The following is a 7,765-nucleotide window of genomic DNA, read 5'->3' as shown; positions in this document are numbered from 1 at the left end:
GCAGCAAGAGAAAAGTGATCCATAACATACAAAGGAAGCTTGATAATACTATGTTCAGATTTCTCAATAGAAACCATGGAGGCAAGAAGGAAGTGGGATGATATATTTAAAATACTGAAAGAGAAAAACCACCAACCAAGAATCCTATATCTGGCAAAACTGTCCTTCAAGTATGTGGGAGAGTTTAAAATATTCTCTGACAAATAGACAATGACAGAGTTTGTGAACAAGATACCAGCTTTAGAGGCACACAAAAGGAAGCACTACAGACAGAAAGGAAAAGACAGGAGTGAGAGGTTTGGAAAACAATTTTGGGAGATAGTAGCAGAGCAATGTAAGCACACTGAACAAAGATGACTGTGTGTATGGTTGAAAGAGGAAGGTTAGGACCATATGGGACACCAGAAGGAAAGAGGAAAGATAAAAACTGGGACTGCATAACTCAGTGAAACCTAGGGTGCTCAGTGATTCTAATAAAAAAATACAAATACGTTTTTACACGAGGGAGAACAAATGAAGGTCAACATTGCATGGTGTTAAAATAGGGTTGGATTGGGGGGAAAATACAATCAATTTAAACTACAGACTATAATTTGCAGAAACATTGTATTATGCTTCCTTTAATATAAGAAAGGCAATGTACCAAAGCTAAATGCATAGGGGAAGGGTATGAGACTATTGGCATTGGTGATGTTGTCTGACTCTTTATTCTACTTTAGTTTAATGCTACCTTTTCTTTTGTTGCTTTCTAGTTGTCATGTTTTTATTTCTCTCTCTCTCTTTCATCCTTTTTCTTTTTATTTTGTCCCTCTACCTTCTTTGACTCTTCCTCATTCTTTTTGAAAGAAATGGAGATGTCCTTATATAGTTAGTGGTGATGGTGCTGAATACATAAATACATGACTATACAGGGAAACAATGATTGTTTACTTAGGATGGAATGTAAGGTGTGTGAACAAAACCATCTTAAAAAAAAATGGGTTGATGAAGATATCTTGAGGGCACCATATTGAGTGAAATAAGCCAGACACATAAGGATAAAAATTGCAGGGTCTCACTGATATGAACTAATTATAATATGTAAACTCATAGACATGAAATATAAGTTACCAGGATATAGAACAAGGCTAATGAATGGGGAGCGGTTGCTTACTATGAGCGCAATGTTCAACTAGGGTGAACTAAAACATTTGGAAATGGACAGAGGTGATGGTGGCACATCGGGAGAATAACTAACAGTGATGAATTGTGTGTGAGGGTGGTGGAAAGTGTAAGCTCAGAGTCACATATGTCACCAGAAGGAAAGTTGGAGGTTAAAAGATGGGAATGTATAGAACAGTGAATCTTCTGGTGGACAATGTCCATGATTAACTGTACAAATATTGGAAATCTCTCTCATGAACTAGAACAAATGTATGACACTATAACTAGAAGTTAATAATAGAGGGGCATATAAGAAAATATATATATAACTATTGCAAACTATATACTACAGCTAGTATTATTTTAGCATTCTTTCATCAACAATAATAAATGTACTACACCAAAACTATGAATCAATAATGGGGGGGGTGGTTAGAGGTATGGGAGGATTTGAGTTTCTGTTTTTTTGTCTTTATTTCTTTTCTGGAGTAATGAAAATGTTCTAAAAATTGAAAAAAAAATAATTGTGGTGATGGATGCACAGCTATATGATGGTACCATGGGCAATGGATTGTACACTGTGGATGTCTGGATAATTGTATGGTTTGTGAACAAAATCTCAATAAAAAAAAAAACACAGTGAGATACCATTTCACACACCCTAGAATGACTGCTATTAAAAAATGGAAAAGTACAAGTGTTGGAGAGGATGTGGAGAAATAGGCACATGCATTTATCATTGGTGGGAATGTAAAATGGTGCAGCTGCTGTGGAAGATATTTTGGCAGCTCCTCAGAAATTTAAGTATAGAACTCCCATATGACTTGGCAATCCCACTTCTATGTATATGCCCTAAACAGTTAAAAGCAGGGATTTGAACAGATATTTGCACTTCAATGCTTATAGCATCATCATTCATAATTGCAAAAATATGAAAACAATCCAAGTGTCCATACACTAATGAATGGCTAAACAAATTTTGTTGTACATACAGAATAGGGTACTATTTAGCCTTAAAAAGAATGAGATAACCTGGATGAACCTTGAAGATACCACATTCTGTGAAATAAGCCAGACAAAAACAGAAAAATATTGTATGATCTCACTGATAGGAAATAATTAGAATATGCAAGCTCATAGAGTCAGGATATAAAATACAGCTTATTGAGGGAGAACATTGGGGTAGGGAAAAGGGAGTTAATGTTTAAAATGTACAGTTTCTATTTGGAATGACAGAAAAGTTTTTGTAATGGACAGTAGCACAACACTGCAAATGTAATGAACAGCACTGGCTCATATGTTTTATTGTGGTTAAAAGGGGAAATTTTAGGTTTTTATATATGCTACTAGAATAAAAATTAAAAAAAAAATAATCTTGGAACTGTACAACACAAACAGTGGCCATTAAATTAGACTATGGACTTTAGTTAATAATTCAATTATAAAAATGTGCTTTCATCAACTGTAATAAATGTACTACACCAATGCCCTGTATTTTACATGATATCTCTGTAAGTCCACAACTCCTCTAATGAAAAAAAAAGTATGTGATTCTTAAATCTAGAAGTATCCCCAAATTTCTAACTTTTACTGAAAAAAACAATACCTTTTTTATGAAGGAATTCAAATTTTGTTTTTCCTCTGTCAAATACCAAAGCAGCACATCATGATCCCACAGAATTAAAATAAAGAAGAGAGCTGTATTTAAGAGAGAGCTATTTCTGGTCAATAAACTTGTATAGTTTGCCTCTTTCAGAGTATATTGAGAGTAATTGTTGCAGTGTGTAGTCATTTCATAGATTTGTGAACTTTGCTACAATGTATATAGATTTTATGAATTGTATTTGTCTATTCTCTAAAATACATCTTGGACTGTTGTTTTAATTCTGAGTTTTGCAACCAGCAAACATGAAAATGGATAAACTTTAAGTTTATTTTCATTTTCATGTTGAATTTATAGTTCCATTTTTTTTAACTATTCGCAACAGATAGGTAATCAATGAATTTATAAATCAGTAAAAATATTTGTTTACTGGTTGTTTAGGGATGGTTGGGGGGAGAAAAAAGAAAGAGAATGTGTGGGGATGTGTAACTTATTGTTTGAAATACACTAACCAAGTAGGTTTATCCATATAAATAACTTTGCTTGATTTCTTTCATTAAACCTCTGAAGCCAATCTAGTTCTCATTCTTCCATTCTGACCATCTTCAGATCAATTTTAAGGAAACATATGTAGACATACACACTACTTTTACATTTCTATTTTGTTAAACATTTTGTATCATGTTCTGCAATACAATTACAAATAGTAATTTCATCCTCTGCTTTCTCTGAAATCTCAAATTTGATCCAGCCTCAAAGGCCTATGAAAAGATATTCATTCAAGATTTTTTTTTTAATTTGAAAAAAATGGCTGTGAAACACTGTTTTAATTCTTTATGTAGGAACAATGCAAATAACAACAAACAAATGTAAAATCTTTTACAAGATTAGAAAATACTATTGGCAACTTAATAGTCATAATTCTTGTTTTATTTTGGATTTATGCACAGAAAGTGGCTTTAAAAAGAGTTCATATTTTCCATGAAAATGAATATTAATTGTGCTTCTTACCATATTTTGGCATTCCAGAGTCCACTGACAAATGTCCTGCCTTCTTTTGTGAGGGAAAACAGGAATCACACTGAGTCCTTGTACTTTGGGCCACAACAATTTGCTTATAGTCAAAGACAGAGAAAAACAGGAAATGCAATACATTTTTTAAAAGTTGCATGAACAAATAGAACATTTTCATGAGTATATACATTCCCCAAAGTATTTTTGTTATAAGTGCAGTAATATTTTATTGTAACATAACAATGTGCATATGTGTGTGTGTGTGTTAAATATGCACAGAGAAGTACACACTTTTTTTAGTGAAAGTTTTCCTTCTCACTCTAATCCCACTTCTCTCCCCACAACTCAAGAGATGAAGTTTAGTGAACATTTGTACAACCTTTGTTTAGCTAATTACCAAAAGAACTAGAGAGAATGGTGTAAGGCTGCTGGATAGGTTAATGACTGTGTTAGTACCTTCTTTATAGGATTTTAATACAAATTATCGTTTTAAGGACTGTATGAGTTAGTATGTATGAATTCCAAGGGCATAGTGATCAATTACAACAAATTTAATTATTTGATAAGAAACAAAAATCAATTAGTTTTAGTTTAGTTTAGTTTATGTCAATTAGTTGATTAGCTAGTTATGTGTACAGGTTCTACCAGTACAATGCTAAAGAAATGAAAAAGTAGAGTTTGCTCAGGGTAAGATAAGGAGTGGCCTGAGTGCAGATTCCACATCTCCCACCACTGGCTGTGTGGCCTTGGGCTATGCACTTATCCTTCCCTCGGACCTACTTTCAATCTCTGTTTCATGAAATTGTTATGATTAAAAAATTATTCTTTATAAAGTACGAAGAACACTGTATGTGTTTGTGAAAGAAATTGTGGAGGCACAGAAGGTTGGTTCCCTGACTTGGCAAGTTAGTCAGGGAGGCCACCTCCTAAGCATTGTGTGCCTGAAGGCAGACACTGAGGTGTTGTGCACCTGAAGGCAGGCAATTAAGTTAGAGAATGATGCTGGGCTCCTTCTGTGCCCCTGCTTTCCCACCTGGTTCAGAAGAGATTGTTCCTTGAGATTACTATTGTTCTCAAACTTGCACCCAAAGATTGTAAACATGCTAGCCTTGTGATTTTAGAAAAAACACGGTTGCCTGGGGAAACAGGAAAAACAATTATGTAGCCCAAAGAATGCTTATGCTATATAAAAGCCAATAAAGAACTTCTTGCAGGAACAGAGAGACGGAGTCAGCTCCCTTCTTTCACAAGGAATAAAATATTACCACTTACAAAATAAGAGATCCATAAGAAATTATTATAACTAAAGCATCTCAAAAAAAAGATAAAGTAAGTCTAATGATATCTGTTAGGTTTTTTGACTGGAAAGAGAAGAGACCAAAGCTCAATCAGAGAAAGTTTTATATATGTGCAGGTGGGCTTCCCAAACAAAGGGGGGAGTACAATTTTATAGCTTTTGGGAGGGGTTTGGGATAAGATAGAGAAGTAAGGAGTTGACTTTAAGGGATTGGTTTGCTCAGGGTAAGATAAGGAGTTGACATCAGGGAAGTTATTACGTTATAGAAAATATTTGTTTATGTTCTTGCTCAGACTGCTACCTTAGCTAAGAATGGGTTTTACGTAAACAGTCATGTTCATTGTAGGAGAGCTTCTAAGGGTGTGTCGTGTTGTGTATGTGTTGGGAGTGGGCAGATTTGCCTAACAATATCTATTATACACCTCATAAGGTGATAAATAGGTTTATATTGTGCTACCATATCACGAAGATGCCAGTTCTGTGCGTGTGTGTGTGTCTGTGTAAAATTCAAGTAAGACAACTCACGCTTTATCTTTTCTTCTCACAAAGTAACAGTGACTTTAAAATTAATTCTAAAGAATCACAACATGAAAATGGTTGCTTAAATAAAAACATTATATTATGATTTTGAATGCACTGTGCTATTACATTATTTAAACCAATATGAAACTAGAACATGACATGATTAGCAAAATACATTAGTGGAACAGAATAGAAACTAAAACTAAGTAGCTAACTAGCTAACTAACTGTATATTCTAAATATTAAATACAGTTACTCAGATATATATTCTAAAAAACAAATAGTAAAATACTCTATAAAATGAAAATTCAGAATATTTGTGTGTATACACATGCATACACTCATTTAGAATATGAATAAGTCACTTCTGCCCATAGCATGGAACACTTGGGGACAATATTAAAACCTTGTTTTGAAACACAGCCCAAAAAATACCAAATGAATCAAATATTTAAAAACAATAACTATAAAATTTCTAAAAGAAGTTTAAAAACAACTAGCCTTTGCTATCTTCTAGACATTATTTTAAATGTTTTTGGGGTATCAACTCATTAAATCACAAAACACCATGTTTTATGTGCTGTTATTGCCATATTTAGCTGAGGACACTCAGACACACTGACTTAAATAACTGGTCCAAGTTTATGTAGCTCATAAAGGGGAAAGGTGGCTCAAGCGTGGAATCATAGAAAATATGCTTTTTCCAAACCTCAGATCAAGGAAGAATTCACCTGTCAGAAGCCTCCAGAATAGATTGCATTTCCATTTCTGTAATATTCATGACACTTGTAAATATTTCACTCTATTAGAGCAGAAGCTATTGCGTTAGTGGTCCTAACTGATACTAATCACTGATAAAAATTTCTGACTCATTTTAGGCCCCTAATAAAGAGCGGTGAAAGAGTTTTTCAATACCAAGAGTTGGCCTCCTAAATTGCCAATCCAAATAAAACAGTGTCTGTTCTATTTGTGATTACTATTTTTTTTTAATTTAAAAATTTCCTGTCCCCTTACTACTCCTTTTTCATAGTTATGAGTTTTTCTTTAAAATGAACTATCCTTAGGAATCTTACTGAGAAAATCTTTACTTAGTGTTAAAATTATTTTCCTTTTATCAAAATCCTATTTTTCTTTTGGGCCCTTGTACTCTATTAGTGATTCTTGTCCTGTCACATTATTATTATTATTATTATTATTATTATTATTATTATTATTCATATGTTAAATCAAGATGCAGTTTTGTCAGTCTTTGCAGCTTGTGGAACACTCTTGAGTATTGAATAGATGATTGAACTGACTTCTCTTGATAGGCTTCAAGTCCCACCTCACCATATCTCAGCATTGTCTTGGAAGAGTGGAGAGCTGTGGTGGTCTGTGGGAAGGTTTTTCCCTTTGTGAAGTGGTAGTTGGGAATGAATGAATCATGCAAGCTTCTCTACCTTCCCTGGGGAGTCTAAAAGACTTGGCATGATGGGCAGCCAGTGCAACATGTACAACCAACTTTACCAATATTGATCCTTTACCAAGAGTAGCACAGCAGTCGATGCTCCAGCTACGTTCTCTTTGGAGAGTATGCTGATGAAATTCCAGTGCTCGTTTCCTCAGCCTCTGCTCATGGGATTGCAGTGTACCTATGCCTCATTAAAACTAGAATCACCTGTGGAACCCAGAAGAACAATCATCATGAAGGTAGAGATTGTTAGAGGAGAATTCTATTGTGCTAATCCATTGTTCCTCATGTTTGCAGTGACAGTTTGCAAGTGGCTCCTTCTACACTGCATGTTATATTTGTTCAGTATTTTTAATTTAATACATTTTTCAGCACTCTATTGATTTGGAATTTATGGAATTGTGTTACAGTTCATATGGCATCACGTTTTCTAGTGATATGATTCGAGCATGTCTGGCTTTCTCTAAAACTCAATACCAAATTAAAATCGCTGTTTGGAAGAGAGTTTATATTACATACACATACATGTACATACATATATATATATATATATATATATACACACACACATATATTTGCATATATACATCAAAATTTGTCCAGGAAACCACTATAACCTCAAGGTGACCCTGGCTGTCCCAGGGTTGTAGCACATGTGAATCCCACCTCTAAATGCACTCTTAACTTTCTCCCTTGTAAGCAGATTCAACCTTCCACCACCTCTGCTCTCCCAAGT

This window comes from Choloepus didactylus, chromosome 1, assembly GCF_015220235.1.
Source record: "Choloepus didactylus isolate mChoDid1 chromosome 1, mChoDid1.pri, whole genome shotgun sequence".
Classification (NCBI taxonomy): domain Eukaryota; kingdom Metazoa; phylum Chordata; class Mammalia; order Pilosa; family Megalonychidae; genus Choloepus; species Choloepus didactylus.
Note: the sequence above shows the minus strand (reverse complement) of the source record.